This window comes from Lissotriton vulgaris, chromosome 6 (assembly GCF_964263255.1).
Source record: "Lissotriton vulgaris chromosome 6, aLisVul1.2, whole genome shotgun sequence".
Taxonomy (NCBI): domain Eukaryota; kingdom Metazoa; phylum Chordata; class Amphibia; order Caudata; family Salamandridae; genus Lissotriton; species Lissotriton vulgaris.
Genome location: NC_141694.1, coordinates 206444496 through 206463979, shown reverse-complemented (window position 1 = coordinate 206463979; position 19484 = coordinate 206444496). Strand labels below are relative to the sequence as shown.

Here is a 19484-nt window from a genome sequence, read left to right as displayed (position 1 = left end):
AACAGCAGCAAAGCGTTCCCTTCAGGAAATATTTCCCTGCAAATAGTTTTGTGCTTTTAAAAAAATATATTTGACCTAGGCGAAGTAGAATACATTTCACAAATGATGCACCATGCCACATGTAATGTCCAAACCATAAATGTTTACCTCTCTGTTGGAAGAACTGAGTTAATGCAGTGTACCACCCAATATCTGGGCAGCTACTTTCGAGACAAAAGGAAGTGGCCATACATATAAAGTTTTTAGAATCTGTTTCCGTTTCACAGGATTTGTAGAAGCAAGAACAACCTTTCTTTATAAAGTTAACAGTGACTACAATGGCCTAACAAACAAACCCATAACCATGTTGTGGAGGATTTAGAAACAGGAACAAATATTATGCCTGAAAATCAAAAGAGAGTATGGGCCTGATGTACGACACGCTAAATAGCGCTTCACAAATTGTGAGTTTTTTGCGACTCGCAATTTGGAAAGCTCTATTATGCAGGTACAACAGTGTTATTACACTGTTTTGCGATTCCCAATGGGGTCGCAAATAGAGAGGCTCATGAATATTAATGAGCCTCTCGCAATTTGCCACCCGATTGGAAATGGCAGGTCCTCCCAGGTATGGTGGCCTGCTGGGCTCAGCTGACCACCATGTCTGGGGCTGCTTTTAAATAAAGCAGTTTTTTTTTTCAATGCAGTCCGTTTTCCTTAAAGGAAAACGGGATGCATTTAAAAAAGAAAAAATGAAACGTTTTTGTTTAATTTTTTAAGGGTAAGCAGTGGTTCCTGGGACCGCTGCCTGCCCTTAAAAAATATTTTCCCTTTTGTGACCCCATTACCACCCTCTTGAAGAGGGTGGTAATTTGCGAGTGTTTTGCAACTGCAATTGCTGTCACAAAACATTTGTACATTGAATTGCGGATTCAATTAGGATTCCCTAAACCCGGAGGACTTCAACGGACCTGTTGCTTCAAAAGAAAGGAGGGAGCCGAGGGAGCTTGCTGCTGCCTGCCTCGCCTGTTGCCTGCTCCCGCCGCTGCCCCTCGCCGGACCCGCTTCGCGGGTCCCGCTTCGCGGTCAGGAGTGTGCCTAAGGCTGAAAGGGTTTGCTGTCTGCTTGACCACCGACCGGCAGGGCTGCGAGCTATAGGCGGGGGACTCCAAGTTCCAGGAGCCCCCGCGCGCCCGTGGTCATCTGGGCTGCTCTCCCTGCCGGCCCCGCCCCCACCTGGACAGTGAAAGCGGCGTCCCTCGACGCTTTCTGTGGATTCCCTAAACCCGGAGGACTTCAACGGACCTGTTGCTTCAAAAGAAAGGAGGGAGCCGAGGGAGCTTGCTGCTGCCTGCCTCGCCTGTTGCCTGCTCCCGCCGCTGCCCCTCGCCGGACCCGCTTCGCGGGTCCCGCTTCGCGGCCAGGAGTGTGCCTAAGGCTGAAAGGGTTTGCTGTCTGCTTGACCACCGACCGGCAGGGCTGCGAGCTATAGGCGGGGGACTCCAAGTTCCAGGAGCCCCCGCGCGCCCGTGGTCATCTGGGCTGCTCTCCCTGCCGGCTCCGCCCCTAGAGACCAATCAACCAACAATAAAAGAGGAGTATCATCCCCGCTGCACGGGAGCGCGCGGGAGGGCGCCGGGAGAAGCCCGGGACAAGGGCGGGACCGTTTGTGGCCGTTCGTGACCCGGAGTGACGGGACCGGGCCACCCCTCTAACCTGTGTGCGTCCCCATCCCTAAGGACTATGGCCGGCAGAGACAATAGGATTAAATCCTCCCTAACTGGCAGCCTGTCAACCGCCGGAGGTATGGAGAAATTCCTCATTAGGGCTAATAACATTATAGACAAGGAGATTGTCATATTGGAAAAGCGTTTATCTACTGAACTTATTTCCTTGAAACGATCATCCATAGGACCCCTTGCCAATGCCAAAACGCCCATTAGAGATAGCAATCAGTCTCCTATTGCGGATAAAATATCCCCGCCCATAGAAGACCCTATCCACCTAGCCTCCCCGGGTATATCAACTGACATTGTTGCTGACCCTACCTGTGTACTCATAAGTGAAAATGCCTCCATTTTATCGCATCCTGATGTGAGTACTACCGAGTCTAAGAGCCATGGGGAAAGAGAGGGTGCCGTGAGGAAACGGAAAAGAGTGTACAATAAAAAAGAAGTTAAAATGGGAAGGGCTACAAAAACAGCTAAAGTACGGGAGGAACCACTACCCCAGACTACATTTACCCCCCGTGAGGCCCAATCCCCGAATAGGGAAATATCTATGGAATGGGCCGTGGCACTACTTAAATCAATCATATCCCCATTAGAGGCTAAACTGGATAGGCTTTGCTCCAGAATTTTAAATGTAGAGAAAACATCTGCCTCCATTCTAGCCACCCTTGGTAACCTCCAGAACCAACACACCCCAACCACTATCTTAACCCCTGCTATTCCCGCTCCTCCTAATCCGGTTATGAATCAACCTAATATCCCCCCACCAAATATCTGTATACCACCCCTTATCCAATCCCAGCCCAATAATTTAACAACTGATAATGGGGTGAGTCAACAACCAAGCCAAACTAACCCGCCAGACCATACGGCTGGGGGGAACCAGGGAGTACCAAGCGAGGCACTTAATACCCCTAGAGTCAGGCGGCCCGATTTACCACCGGAGGCTAACCGGTTTACTGTCATCTTAGCCGGTGTACCACCATTAGAAACAGGGGAATCTGAAACCTTTAGCTCCTTGAAGAGCAAAGTAATAAAATGGCTTAATTGGAATAGACCGCTCCCGGGCCACCTGCACAATGAAATAATCATGGTAAGGAGGGTCCCCTGGGTAGGCAAGACCCCTAAAAACATCATTGGGGACTGCCTAACCGTTAGTTTTAGAGACCCTCGTACAGTATCCCATATTTGTGCAGGTTTTAACAGGTCTTTTGACTCAACGATCCAGACCCTCCCCGTTTCCTATTTCTTTCCACCAACTAACTTTCGCCACCAACAAAGAAGAGGGGATTGGTCCGTTGTGGAACGGAGGGGCAGACAACGAGCATATGATGCTAGACCACCAAGACAATCTCAATATGCACCCCAATTCCACTCCTTTATGGATCCTAACCGCTATGGTTGCTTAGATGGCTTAGAGGGAGTAGACTGACTACACCCCGTCTCTTGCACTCTGAAGCTGACTAATATTCAGGCTATACCTGATGTTTTGCCCACGGTCTATTTAACCACCCCTAATGAAGCTATTCCCACTAATTTGCTCCAGATTACACCCGTTACAACCCCTATCATACAATGTTCTGAATTCACCCCCATTACCCCTGCCCCAGCTACCACCATTGTACCGGATTTGATTCCGCTAGATATGACCCCCGCCACACCCTCTGTCTCAACTATCCACATCAATACAGTTATGGACCAAAGGGTTAAGGGTTATTCATTGATGAGCTGGAACATTGCCGGGTGGCAGCAGAAGGTTTCAGCACTGGGTTGGAGGGAACTTATTGTGGTTCATGATATTCTATGTCTGCAGGAAACGTGGTCAGTGGAAGATATTGCCTTTGATGGTTTTGTTGCCTATAATTGTAATGCGGTGGAATCTGCAATGGGGAGGGCCAAAGGGGGATTGTTGATTTTACTCTCTGTACATCTACCTTTACGAGTAAGAAAAAGCCATATTGTGGGGTCCCATTCGCAAATTTTGGAAATTTTGATAGGCAGGGACCGTAATCTATTGTTGATTAACCACTATAATAATACCTTTGACCCTTCCAGCACCACTGTAGTAGACGAACTTGAATCGGCTCTGGATTCTATTCTTTGTAAAACAGCTGTATCTTATGATATTGTCTGGGGAGGAGATTTTAATATTAGAACTTGCCCTCTCTCATATTCTACTACCTGTGGTTATGATGGGGAAAATGGGGAAAATTTACTCCACTTTTTACACTCTCCATATGGCACTTCCCTTAACAATTTGATGTTAAAAATTGATATATCAATCCACCAACATGCACCTGATAATGAGGGCAACCTGGCGCCTACCTTCACGGGGAGAAACACCACCTCCATTATTGACTTCCTGATCATCTCCAATCGGGTAGCTCCCCATTGTTCGGTTACCCAGATCATAGATCACGACCTGAGTGACCACAATGCACTCACCATGGTTTTATATTGTGAGCTCCATAGGGATGTATTCTCGGGTAGGGTTGTAGATGACATCAGGCCATGTAGACCTAATGGGATCCGCATAAAATGGAGTGGGGAAAAAGCAGAGAATTTGCATCGGAGGGTGGTGAAAGCTGGCCTTAATATGATACTCAGCTGTCTTGATATGGAAGCCCCCGCAGCACAATCAATAAATAACTTCGAGAATCTGGGTATCATAATCAAGAAAACACTCACTTCAAAGAAGGCCAAATCAGGGCAGGCTACACAGGGCTGGTTCAACCAAGCATGTACAAGGGCACTAAAATCCCTCAAACTCGCCCTTTCAAGTACCCCGAGAGACAGGGATGCGGTTAAATCCCTAAGGGCCATTTATAAAAATGCGCTCAAAACCAGGAAACAAGAACTTAGAGAAATAGCCTGGGAAGATCTGAGTAAAGCCGCAGCCCTCCGGGACAGTAAACTATTCTGGAGCACCATCAATAGCCCATTCCTGCAAAAAGAGGAATTCCCTGTCCTCACTGCCCAAGTTAGTGAAGAGGGATGGGTGGCCCATTTCTCAGGGATCTTTGATCCAACTGGAGAGTCCCTAGCCAATGATAACATCATCTGCACTACCCGAGTTGATTCCCCGAGAATAACGACCGATGAGGTGGATTTGGCTATAAGGAATAGCAAAGGGGGAAAAGCCCCCGGCCCAGACGGGGTGCCGATCGACCTATACAAATATGATCCAGCTCTTTGGAGTCCACTATTGACCATAGCCTTTAATGCTGCTATGGATAACAGGACCCCTTCCACGTGGGGTGAATCCATTATCATTCCAATCTATAAAAAGGGGGATAGAGGAGAGGCCAAGAACTACCGCCCTATCTCCCTTTTGGATTCCTCACTTAAAATCCTGAGTAGGGTCCTGTTAGCACGCTTGGAAGATTGGGCCGTAGATAATAACATTCTTGCCCCATCCCAATACGGCTTTAGAAAGGGCCTTGGTACGATCGAACAATGTATTAACTTGAACCTTTTGATAGGGAAGTATACCAAGGCCAAGCCGGGATCACTATTTCTGTGCTTTGCAGATCTTTCAAGCGCATTTGATTTGGTCGACCATGCCCTGTTATGGACAACTCTGCTGGGTATGGGAGCCCCCCCCGATATTATCTATTTCCTGGCCACACTTTATTCTAAGCTATCCGCCCAAATTCGTTATGGCCCGGAGGGTGAGTGCACACGGAAGATCAGAGTAAGATCTGGCATTCGACAGGGCTGTGTATTAGCCCCGTTGCTTTTTTCCCTCTTCATTAACTCGGTAGAACAAGAACTAAAACAAATTCATGCTGATGCCCCCCAAGTAGGAGGCATCCCTATACCGGTATTATTGTATGCCGATGATACAGTTCTTCTTTCCAGGACTCCTATAGGCCTACAAAAATTGATGGATGGGTTTTATGATTTTATATTGAAACGGAAACTCAAAATTAATAATTCTAAAACGTTCGTCATGGTGTGTGGGAAAAAGCTGAAACTTTTTAAACCTTTCTCTTTCAAGGAAAACCATATTGCAACTGTCACAAATTTTTGCTATTTGGGAGTCACATTTAACGATAGAGGATCTTGGGCCCCTGAGGAAACAAATGTTAAAGCGAGAATGGGGAAAGCATCCTTGGGCGTCTTCCGCTTTGCCACCAAAGTAGGAAGCCGCCGCATTGTTGATATGTTGACTATATACAAGCACAGATGTACTTCGATAGCATTGTATGGCTCGGGGGTATGGGAACATTGCAATGCCAAGGCCCTGCAAAATGAAGAAAACAAGTTCATTAAACGGCTGCTTTGTCTCCCCACCTCGGCATCTACTGTTCTAACCCATTCGGAATTAGATCTGGATTACCTGTCCGACCTTACTGGGTTAAGGCCACTGTTGGTATGGAAATCCATTTTTTCCAAGCCGGAAACAGCATTCACCAGAGATATCATCAAAGACTGTTTGCTCTTGGATAAAGTTCTAAGTATTCCATGGTTAAAATATGTAGTTATGACTGTTAAAGATCTGTTTGACATGGACCTAGGAAATGACCCTACTAGTTTGAACACTCTAGACAAACAGGAAGTAAAAAATGTCTATCTCAGGGCGAGATCGGATGTGCGAAATCATGCTACTAGAGAATATTCCACACATATTTTCCACCTGTCCTTGAATGATGATAGCCGGGGTATTCCAATGTACCTCAAAGTTATCCATAGACAGTCCCATCAGTATGTTCTTTCAAGGCTAAGACTAGGTATAGTGCATAACTTGGTTGCTTTCCCGATTATGAAATTGCATCCAGTAACCCCATGTCCATGTGATGACTCTTCCAAACAAAGCACAATGCACTTTCTATTATTCTGTCCTCTGTATAAAGCACAACACATCTGTTTCCTCAAGCCTATGTTCCTTAAATATAATATGTATACTACCGATAGCGCTCTGAGGCTTCTTTTTTCACTTTCAAGCCCAGATATCTGTTTTTATACTGCTACTTTTATTCTGAAATCTATTAGAGCTAGACTCAGCATGGTTTTCCCGTAATTTTATGTGCAGCTATTCCCACAACATGTGACTATGTTATTTTTTGCTTCTGTATTTTGAGTACCATGTGTATGTAATGTTTTAAACTGTATACTTTTATGATGTTTTTTAAACATTCGAATAAAGTTATAAACTGAAACTGAGTGTTATGCCTCTTGTATTGACAACAGTGTAGTGAGTATAGATCCAGTTAGTTGACTGATTCTGGAATAGCGAAGACCAAATGTCTTGTGACTTAAGGTTGAAGTAGAACCATTTGCAGAGCTCCTGCTTTTGGTACTACCAATTAGTGGCGTATATATATATGAACCTTTTCCCACATTAAGTAGTAAGCGATATTCTAAAAGCTATGCAAGATTTGCAGACTAAAACAAATATGGTGGAAAAATCACATATATTCAGAATGAGAAAACAGCAGCAAAGCGTTCCCTTCAGGAAATATTTCCCTGCAAATAGTTTTGTGCTTTTAAAAAAATATATTTGACCTAGGCGAAGTAGAATACATTTCACAAATGATGCACCATGCCACATGTAATGTCCAAACCATAAATGTTTACCTCTCTGTTGGAAGAACTGAGTTAATGCAGTGTACCACCCAATATCTGGGCAGCTACTTTCGAGACAAAAGGAAGTGGCCATACATATAAAGTTTTTAGAATCTGTTTCCGTTTCACAGGATTTGTAGAAGCAAGAACAACCTTTCTTTATAAAGTTAACAGTGACTACAATGGCCTAACAAACAAACCCATAACCATGTTGTGGAGGATTTAGAAACAGGAACAAATATTATGCCTGAAAATCAAAAGAGAGTATGGGCCTGATGTACGACACGCTAAATAGCGCTTCACAAATTGTGAGTTTTTTGCGACTCGCAATTTGGAAAGCTCTATTATGCAGGTACAACAGTGTTATTACACTGTTTTGCGATTCCCAATGGGGTCGCAAATAGAGAGGCTCATGAATATTAATGAGCCTCTCGCAATTTGCCACCCGATTGGAAATGGCAGGTCCTCCCAGGTATGGTGGCCTGCTGGGCTCAGCTGACCACCATGTCTGGGGCTGCTTTTAAATAAAGCAGTTTTTTTTTTTCAATGCAGTCCGTTTTCCTTAAAGGAAAACGGGATGCATTTAAAAAAGAAAAAAATGAAACGTTTTTGTTTAATTTTTTAAGGGTAAGCAGTGGTTCCTGGGACCGCTGCCTGCCCTTAAAAAATATTTTCCCTTTTGTGACCCCATTACCACCCTCTTGAAGAGGGTGGTAATTTGCGAGTGTTTTGCAACTGCAATTGCTGTCACAAAACATTTGTACATTGAATTGCGGATTCAATTAGGAAGGGAACGCCCCCTTCCTAATTGCGACTCGCAATTCCTAAATAGCGAGTCGCAAATCAATTGCGACTCAATATTGCCAGCAGTGATTTTGCATGCGCAAATGGGTTCCCAAACCCGTTTGGACATGCAAAATCTCGTCGTACATCTGGCCCTATGTCCCTACATACGAAATTGGGCCGTCAACTTGATCGGTCAAAAGGTACACATATTATTTTAAAGGGCTCTCACTCACTTAACAGTTGTTTGATGACATGCTTCTTATTATAGCACCCCCCTTTGTAGGTTCAAAGTCTACAAGCATCTCATATTCATATTGTTAATCACATGATAGCCATTCACTTGAGTCACATCAAACCCCTAAAAGTAGGAGCATTTTATTGTGATGAACACAACCATTGTCCCTTTTGTATCGGTGATGACATGTGACTGCTATGGTCTGCACTAATTACACGATCCTAATAAAGGTCCAAGAAGCAATTTACATTAAATTGCAATATTCACAAAAAACTTTTTCACTAATCATCAACAAGATAATGAATGAATCAATAACTGAATAACAAAGAGAAATAAGGAAAAAGGGAGAAGGAAAAATGTAGGGAGAACCATATAAAATTTCTGAAAAAATATAGTCAATTTATTCTATTTTATAAATATTAAAACAATTGAGACAGTGGCGCTCAATACAATGTGATGGTACAAAAACAGTATATATTACAAAATAGACAATTGGCAGACAGAAAAATTTACACGTCACAAAGAGGGAACAACATAAAACAAAATAATGTGTCCTTCATTATTTTATGGCCACAATGCGTCAACGGCGTTTTGACCTCTGTAGAATTACACCGTCATCATCAGGATTGGAAATCAATTGAGCGTCCAAGGATTCTATTCAAAGTAACAGTCCAAACCTGTATTTGCTTGCATTGGTTGACAAATAGTACCAAGGCCCCATCTTTCTATTCTTATAAGGGGGCACATTTATTTAACGATTTCTGAAGATTGAAAGTAAAACTTGGTGATAATAACAACTGCTTAGGCTTTACCATAAAGGAAAAGATGCAAATATTCAAATGACTAGAAAACAGCTAGGCTTTCCTTTTTTATAAGATTGAGAATATTCTTCTTCTGGCTTGCTGAAACTGAGACTGACATATGCTTAATTGGTCATGGTAATTCAGAGATTAAGTCTCTTTACACCAGCATGGCTCCCGTGCCTGCTGGACTGCCATCAATGATTACATCAAAGTGTAAGGAAGGATCATAACCCTTTTTTATGAGCTCCCTCAGTAGAGTACTAAATCTGGCAAATTTGAGGATACAATGAGCCAAGTAACTTGCTAAGCCTAGGAAGGATTTGAGAGCTCATATGTTTTCTGGTGCCGGTGTGGAGTGTTTGATTTTCAGCAAGAAGGGCCTGGCAAATCTTTATGAATGTCATGTCATGATCTTCCTGTGACCTTCCAAATAGAAATGTGTCATCACTGTACTTAAAGCAGGTTGCTATGCCTTATATGATATTAATGTCCCCCCCCCCCGATGCCTATGTCGTGGTCCGACCACTACTTGATTAAGTTTGCTTGGCAGATAAATGAGGATTCGAGGAGAATTCCCTCTCTGGTACATCGCCCACGGATTAACTTGATGTCCCTATCTGAGTCCCTTACCGACACCCGTCCGACTCCAAAGATGGAGCTGGAAGCGACGGTTGACGCATTTAATTTTTGGATAGCGAACGGTGTCGCTACCTCCACCAATGCAGGGGGTGTTCGTCGGATGAGATCGAGACCCTCCCAACCATGGTTCACGCATGCTTTACGTGAACAGAAGCTGGTTTGCAAGAAACTAGAGCGAGCCTGGAGACACGCTTATCTACCAGCCGAAAAGAAATCCCTACGTGCAGCCCAAAAGGATTATTACGCTGCGATTAAGGTAGCTAAAAGCAGCTACTATTCGGACAGAATCGAGAAGGCGGAAAACAACAGTAAAGAGATCTTCTCAATCGTCCAAAATTTTCTATCTCCATGTGCTGCCCAACCCCCGCTCCCTTCTTCCGCTCAATGGTGTGAAGAACTGTCTTGTTATTTCACGGATAAGATTACAAAAATTCAATTGGACTTAGAAGTGGCTCAAAAGTCCTTTACGACCCCTCCTGCCCTTTTAGTATCGGATAGACTATGCCCAAAGGATCAGTTTGTTGCCTTCCTCCCGGCCTCGGAATCGGATATACGGCAAATCATGGCAGCGTTAAAGTCCGGATCTCCCGCAGACCCCTGCCCAGCCAGGGTCTTGGGAGGGATAGTGGATACTATTAGTCAAGAGGTGACACATATCATTAACCTCTCCCTTTCCAAGGCCTCGATTCCAAGAAGTTGGAAGGAGGCAAAGCTGCTCCCTTTGTTAAAAAAGGCAGGTCTAGACCCAGCAATGCCATCGAGCTATCGGCCCATATCACTGTTGCCAGCTCTGGCGAAGGTGTGCGAGAAGGTGGCTTTCAAACAGTTGGATGGCTTCATTGAGTCCTCCCACGCACTACATCCTGCCCAGTCAGGGTTCAGAGCGGCCTATAGTACCGAGACAGCATTAGTTGAGGTCTCGGAGGCAGTTCTAGAGTGCTTGGACGGGGGTGGCAGAGCGGTCCTGATTTTATTGGACCTCTCTGCCGCCTTCGATACAATAGGACACGATACGATACGATACGATAGAACTCAGCAGGTCTGGATGCCCCCTTACTCTTCGGCCCCGAAGAGACTGTCAACTGGAGTTCCGCAGGGTTCTACGTTAAGCCCTATATTGTTTAACGTTTATATGACCCCTCTACTATATCTGGCGGAACAGCTGGGAGCCAAGATAACAGCTTACGCTGATGACACACAGCTGTTATTTACCTGGCCTAAGGGTGTGTCTGACCCATTAGCAGTCCAACATTGTTTGTCGGAAGTATTCAGGTGGCTTGCACAAGTTCAACTTAAGTGCAACGAAGACAAGTCCGAGATTTTATTCTTCGGCTCTTTTCCTGACAACTTCAAGGATCAGATTTGGCCCCCGGACCTGCCCTGTCCCAGTGCGACGGGAGGCCCATCTAAGAACTTGGGGGTCTGGTTCGGTCAGGATCTGAAGTTTGCGGATCACATAAAAAAACTGACCGGTACCTGCTTTGGCACCCTGCGAGCCTTGAGGAAATTTTTCCCTCTTTTGCCCAGGGTAGCCAAGGAGTCTGTTCTTCGAGCCCTGATTTTATCTCGGCTCGATTACGCTAATGCCTTATTCTGTGGCCTACCCGCGTATATGGTTCATCGGTTACAGGTGATTCAAAACGCTGCAGTACGCTTGCTCTTCTCCCTTCCCAGGAGGTCGAGTGTGCGGAAGTTTGCACTGGCTACCTGTACCGCATCGAATCTTATTTAAAATTCTTGTGTTGGCATTTAGAGCAGTCCATGGTCAGGGACCGTCGTACTTGCAGAAACGGTTTTCATTTTATACTCCTAACCGTGCCCTTCGATCGGCCAAACAATGCCTACTGGCCACTCCCAAATTCAAACATGCTCGTTTGGGAGGCCAATCTATCTCAGTTAAGGCAGCTTCTGCTTGGAATGCTCTCCCCCTGTTCCTTAGAGCTGCGCCGACCATCACTGTTTTTAAGAAGGAACTTAAGACTCATCTGTTCAATGCCCCCCTCTAACAGCTTGTTCAGGCCCTGATCCAGCACTCTTGTTGTCCAATCACTCACCGCGCCAGGATACCCCGTGGTAATAGAGCACGCTATAAAAGTTTTAATAAACATAAACATAAACATAATGTCTTCTTGAAGGACCTCCGAGGCAGAGGGCAGACCGAAGCTGAGATGCTTTCATTAGAACAGAAAAACTGGGTTATAACAATGCTAAGTAGTCAAAGGCCTGTTCTCAAGCTCCAGCTGATGATAGAAATTGATCAGGTATAAGTCTGAGAACATACTGGCCCATTGAGAAGATAAATAATGTCCTGTATTCTAGGAGAAGTGTGTCTTTCATGTTAAATTGCCACCTTGGGGTGAAGCAGGTCAACATATATGTATCTTCCCATCTGCTTGGCGTTTGGGACAGGCACAATGAGGCAAACCCGCAGTTTAGGCCCTTCAACTGGTTCTGTGATGACATGTTTTTTATTTCTTCCTCTCTTGTTCCAATATGTCCGCTTGTCTCTAATATTCTGAGATGCTAGCTGGACTGTGTCATCAATGTGATGGCAAATGCATCTGTTCTTTAACTTGACAATCCCTCTGAAGAAGTCTGGAAACTATTGAACCGCATCAAAAATCCTCCTTTATGCGATACGCATTTGACTTAAGACATGAAGGAAGCCCATTTTGATAGCTGAATTAAAGCTGAAGGGGCATCCTGTGGCTGCAGCTACTTCTGCCACATCTACATCACAGTCACATCACAATGATTACCATGACTGAGGCCTGTGCGAAAACAAAATCTTACAGCTAGCAACTTTTTTGAGCCATAGATGTAATGTGGACATCTATAAACGTTGAAGGTTGTTTGTGACCAAGCGGAGGCACAACAGTATCAGCTATGACATTTGTAGTGTCTTCAGTGTTAATGAATAAATAAAATAATTTACATAGGGCAAAAGCTACTCATATGAAGGTGTGCTGGCATGTGCTGCTGTAGAAAACTGGAAAGGCAAGTTGCAGGAACAAAGAGGTCTTAATTGATTTGTTTCTTAAAAAGCACATAACTTGGCTCAGATCTAGTGTGCTGAGGGAGGCCAATACAATGCACAGAGGCACAATAAAAAAAAGGATCTCCCACACAGATTGGCCCTTTTTGTTCCAGGGATCACATTCAGTAGTCCTGTAGCAGACTGGAGATTACAAGACGGGTGATAAGAATTAATGTGATATATGATGTCTACAGGCCCTTTACCTGAAAGAGCCTTCTGATAAACTACATAAAGCTTTAAAACTGTCCCTCTTTCATATTGGGAACCAGCAATGTGACTGAAGAGTGTCTACAATAGAGCAATGGATGGAAAACCCAGCAAAGGTCTGACCAAACTACTTTGGAACAAATGTAGCCTGTTCAGGAAAACCAAGATACATTGAGTTGCAGTAATTTAGACATAGCAATATCACTGCATGTACCTCTGGCTTACAGTGTACCAATGGAAGTAATGGGAGAATTTTGCGGAATAACTGTAAATAGAAGAAACAAGAGGAAATGACTATGTAGAAAGGGAACATTCTCATTGAATGTGAAGCCTAAAACTTGCACTAAATATGTTGGTATATGAAGCTGGCCAAGATCTTATGGTGACCAGTGTATGACCAATGGATTTATTTTATTTATTTATTTTGAAGGTTTTATATAGTATGGACAAGACCCATTGTGGGTATCCGAGCGCTTTAGAGGCATATATTGGGAACAGACAGTTCAATGTTGCATTCAATGGTAATACAGGTTACATACAGTTCAATGTCGCACACAATGGTAATACAAGTTATATACAGAGCTCATGTGAATGTCGATAAGAGAATAGATTTCACTTCTTTTTGAAAGACGGATTGAGTCTGGTTTTAGAGGGCAGTTCATTCCAGATCCTGGGTGCCATGCCAGAGAAGGTCCAGTTATAAGTTTTCTTTTTGGTGAAATGTTGTGGTTTCAGAAGAAGGTTAATAGAGCTCCTACAGGATCTGTTGCCACAGGAGAGTACTAGTTTCTGCGCCAGGTAACTTGGAGTGTTGTGATGTATGGCCTTATAAGTCTAACCTGCGATTTTTAGATGGATCCTGGATTCGAAAGGTAGCCAGTTGAAGGCTCTAAGGTCAAGGGAGACGTGACAGTTTCTTTTAGATCCTTTGATGGGTCTCGCAACTGTGTTGATTGAGGCTCTTAGGGGGGCAGTTGTTGATCCGGGGAGACTGCAAAGAGAAGGAATCCCATATTCCACTCTTAGGATTACTAGTGCTTGAACCACCAGTTTGAAGCCATTTGTGGGAAGGAAGGTTTTGAGTCATCTCAAGGTGTTCATCTGAAAGTTTGCTCCTTTTTTTGAGGTGCTGACGTGTTTCTGCATGTTTAGATTTTTGTCAAGAGTAACTCCCAATTATTTTGCTGAGTCGATGATGATGTGTTTGCAGTTGAGTGCTGTTAGGTGTTTCATCCAGTCTTGAATGATGGTCGATTGCTTAGGGGGAGCAATTAGGAGGAATTCGGTTTTAAGAGTGTTTAGTTTCAGATGGTTTTCGGCCAGCCAGGTCTGGGTTTTTGGTAGCGTTAGGTTGAGAGATTTGATGTCCTCTGGTGCTTTCAAAGGGTGTTGCCACGCCCTTGGGGGCACACCTCACCATCATAGCCGTGTCTCCACCGCCTGGCAGGGAGACAAGAAACCCTCATGAGTGGCCTGAGGGGGTCTCTGATGGTGCAGGATGCTGGTGGGTGTATGGAGCTCATTCACCGCACATCCGTCCTTTCTGCCATCTTGGCCACATGACACCCTTATTTGTCCCTTTTGAGGACATCAGCATGGTATTCTGCAGCTTATGTTCTCATCAGTTTTTCAAAAATCTTTTATATTAATATTGAAAACACCAAACATTTGGAGCATGAATTATCAGTACGAAACATTACAGCATAAATGAATAATCAGGTCCAAATGCCTTGTTCATAAATTCATTTACACTCATTAATTTATTTTTTCATCAGTTTCCTTTTTATTTTTTCAGTTCAATTTTCATTCCCAAAGGTTTATTGGTTGAAGGTGTGGAGTTGCATGTTGAGACCAAGTCTTCAATAACATTGGGTACAATTTCTTCTTATAGAATATATATCAAGCCTTTTTTACTCAGTTACCAGCTGGGTGCTATTCGTAGTACAAGTAAAGTTCACACATTCACTCAATAAACCATTTGGGTGGTTAAGACATACATAAAAAAAGCAGAGTAAAAGAAGTGAATTAGATCTCTCCCACAAATACCCACAATGATCCATAAGGAAATAACCAACTGGTTGATGTTGGTTGTGTAAATTTGGCTGGTAAATGGTCCCATGGTTGAACTTTTTCCCCAGCATATTTTACCCCTTTTTACTTTCATAAATGCCCTGACTCTTATTTTGCCAATTTCAGTACATTCACATCCTAGTCCCCTGTTGTTGGAGGGTTAGAAGATTTTCTTTCACCAGTTCGATATTAGACAACGTTTTACGATGGACATGGCTAAGTCAATAGGCTCTGTGGGAACCTTAAATTTCTGGCAGCTAGAATAAGGCCAAGCAAACAGATGTCTGCGTTGCATAAATTTGTGCAGCCAGAGATGTTCTGTAATTCTTGAGTCACCGTGGTCCAGAATGCCATACTAGATGGACACTCCCATAGCATGTGAAGGTGTTAACGTCTTCTCTCCAATATCTGGCGCAGTTATCAGTAGTGATGATATATATTTTATGGTTCAGATAAGTTCTTTGGAACACACAAAACTGCAAAGTTTAAGGTTTTAAAATACTTATCAAATCTGCCCAAAAGGCACTTCAGGTAGTTGATTATCCTAGCATAAGCCAATAACTGGCCTTCATTTAAGCCTTCTTTCAAGCCAGGGCTTTGAAATCTGAGTTTGCCATGTGGAAAGACATCTCGTATTGTAACTAACCTCACTCACCCCAGCCTCTCAAACATTGAGCCAATTCTAGGTTTTGGTGGCCTGGTACATCAAATATAGCGATGGAGGGAGAATAGGGTACACTGACCATTAACCTTCAGATACCACGTCTCCAGCAATAAAGAGCAATATTCTATAGACCAGTAATATTTGGTGGCTTGAGTTTGCAATCCAGCATTGCCCTTGCCATGTCTTTCAGTGGAATTTCAGCAAGAGACATTGTTATGTCTTGGACTTCAGAATCTGCATACCATTTTTAATATCCATTTTGCTAGCCATCAATCGGAGGCATGGTCAGTTTGCTCAGGGCTACTCTATATATGCTACCATTCCATAAAAAGTTAATAAGCAGACTTCAAAGGAATTTGAAGATTGTGGAGGTGGGGATAACCGGGATGTTTGCAGAATAATAAAGCAAGTGAGGGAGTGTCACCATTTTGGCCAGTGCCACCATTCCCAACAATCAAAGAGAAAAGGAAAAGAAGTTCTAGAATTTTGCATGAAGCTCTGTATTTGCCATCAATAACTTGAGATGGGACTCTGAACACCTGGATCCTCAAATATCTAAAAGACATACATTCCTACGTAAGATGTGCCACAGTTTCTTGGGAAAGTGGATTGTGCAAATTGGATAATTGCAACACTTGCTCCAGTTTGGTCTTCAGAAAAGGGGGTGGTGATGGACAGAGTATCTGAATTAAGCAGAACACTCGTACCCAGTCAACAGATCAGGGCTTGATCCATCACCGTTTTTTAGCTCACTGCACCATCCCAGCTCAGAACCTGGCTAGATGCAAATTAGTCTGTCCCTGGCCCAGTGCATCATGGGAACAGGGCAGACCAAACTACCAAGCCAATTATTTTACTGGAAAGGAAACAAGCTTCCGGGGACCGGTTTCTGGCATTACAGCCGTCTTCGGCCCGGCTTGCTTGAATCCTGATGGTGCAGTGAGCAAAGGACTCATGTCTGAGCATACCCTTCCTCGCTTATGGTGGACAAAACGATTCAGAAAAGGGGGTGAGTCCGGACACAGGAAGCACCCAGCTCCCCCCAGCCACTTACAACGCTGAAATGCAGCACTGTGATTGGTCTGAGCGCCGTGGTTCGGCACTCAGATGGGTACTGGGTGCCTGGGCACGTTCCCCAATAGGCTGTGTAATGCTAAGTGTGTATGATGCTTTGGCTGGGCCAAAGCAGCTGGCCAAACAGTCATGGCATTTTGAAAGTGTCTACCCTCTCCCTGTTACTATGCCTGGTGATTTCACTTTGGACTAAGCCTACGTTGCCACACGGGAGCCGTAATAAGCGCTTCCTTTGCTCCTTTTCGTATGCATTCTTGGATATAATATCTTGGATATAAAATTTCGCCAGCCTTCATTACCACACCGGAGCGGAATAAAGCGCTTCCTTTTTGTTGTTTCTTAAGTATCCTTGGATAGATCACTCCAAAAGGGGTTGATGACATACGCTTCTTCATATATATTCCACGCGCTATTGGATCCAGTTTGTGGCAAGTTCATTTCCATTCTTCATCTTAAATTGTAGCAGGTGGCATCCACCCGTGATTTTCAATACTTTCATCACTTTACTGGTTCATTGGACGCAGTTGTGTTCATGCCCTGACGAACTTCCGTCAAGGAACGAAACGCGCTGGCTGTGTAATTTTTTTGTTATAATTACCGAAATAAAGAAGATAACTATTTGGATTAAGATGATCATTTTTGTTATATTTCAATGAGTGCGCCTTCCGCCTTTTGATAAAAGTATTTGACCCGAACTGTGCCTTGGGACGACAGGCACTAGCAGTGTGCAGCACTGGAGCAATATTGATTACACTTGTGTCTTGGTTGTGCTAGACCCTGGTCACGTCGTCTTGTTCTTTTTTCTCATGGCATTTTGAAAGTGTGCCTTCAACACTCCTCCCAGGCTCCAAACCCAGCCTCGTCCTAACCCATTCCCGTAGCAAAGAAGAAAAAAACAATAATAAAACAGTTGGCACCGGGAAACCCTTGTGGGTAGCTGTGCGCTGATATACAAATTTAAATAAATAAAAACAGGTATTGTTTTATTTTTATTTTTTTCTGCTCTCACAACAGCGGGGTGTGAGCCACCCCTGTTAATAGTTACACAGAAAATCAGGTGTAGAAGTGGACACTTTTATAACACTCAGGTCTCAAGGATCATGGTGGCCAAACATACTCTGGGAGTATGCTGTGAATACAATATAAAAAAAATGAATAATTTTTTCTATGAACCCACTATGACTTGAAGCAAGTTTTGAGTATTTTCAACAGAGCTTTGTGTAGGCCTACAGCTATTACTTCAAGATTTGCCATTAAGTAGATGCTTTTCCAGCACATGAAACAACTGCCTTACATAGTTATATCTACCTGGAACAAGTCCAATTAGATCTGGGTGGCCATGTTCCAATAACAGAGTGGCAAGATTCTTACCCACATTTCATAGTCAATTTTTTTTGTCAATATCTTTATTGTTTAAAAAGTAAACATTCATACAATTATAATAAAATGCAATGCATCAGGGCAAAGGAATCAGTACATAATTAAAACATTTAGGAGAACATATACACTAATATAGAATCCATATCAGAAGAATAACAAAATCACAAATAATACTAAATCAGAGTATACAATATAAAACATAATATATATTAGAATAATAAAATATTAGCTGTATTGCACATAATTAGGAAAATATCAGAAAGAGAAGGAGAAGAGGAGAGAAAGATAGGATAGAAAGAAGGAAGAACAGGGAAAGCAGGAGAGAAGAGAAAGAGGGGACAATATATAGATAACTAAAATGATAGATAACTGACTTGATAAATAAGTAGATAAATAAATGATAACTGATAAATGGGGGCAGCCGCTGCAGTGGAAAAATTAAATTAAGAAGTAGAGACAAAAGGATATTGGGCTACCAACCCTTGAGAGGACAGTTTCATATACTTATCTAAAGACCTCCAAATAGAATTAGAGATGGAAGGAGTATAATGTTTCTCTTCAACAGAAGTATAAGAAACGATACCCAGACCCACCAAGTATGATAGGACAGGAGATTACAGGATTTCCACTCAGTTAAAATAATTTTAACAGCAATGGATATAAGGCGATCTAACAACTGCTTATCAGTATCAACCAAGGGGAGAGGAGTAAATGTAGCCCACGGACCCAATAAAATCGTAGTTAACGAGAGCTCCACTGGAGTATCAAAGACTAGTGATAGATGTTTCTGAATCAAATCCGAAAAGGAATGTAGTAACGGGCATTTAAAAAACATATGTTGGTAAGTGCCTGAGACCAAATTGCAATTCCAACAAAGATCATTGTCTCTTAGCTTCATCTTATATAGGCGAGCAGCGGTCCAATGCAGGAGATTCATAGAAAAGAATTTTGATTGCATAAGAGAAGGAGCAATCTTATTCTGTAATGAAATCTTCTCAATTAATTACCATGACTCTTGAGCTCGTCATGAGCAGCGAAGGGGTTAAAGCACTAATTGTGTCTAAAATAATATGGCTTGAATGGGGTAGCACCAGATTAGAAGCAGTTAAAACGGAAGGGGTAGAAAGAGGTGTACACAGCTCACATTCAATATATAGCCATGGGGGTATGGAGGGCATCTGATAAAAACCAAACAGCACCCTGAGATGATAAAAAGACAATTTGATACAAGTTCCAATATGGAAGATTACATCCACCCCAAAAAAGCTGGTTTTCTAGGATGTTTATATGCAATCTAGCACGCTTATCACTC

General features: G+C 43.2%; 1 protein-coding gene across 1 annotated transcript in view; it reads left to right on the top strand.

Annotated features, from left to right (window-relative positions):
* The window catches only part of LOC147707028 (adhesion G protein-coupled receptor F5-like), a 1085534-nt gene that overhangs the window by 1032420 nt on the left and 33630 nt on the right, over positions 1-19484 (top strand). The window lies entirely within an intron of this gene.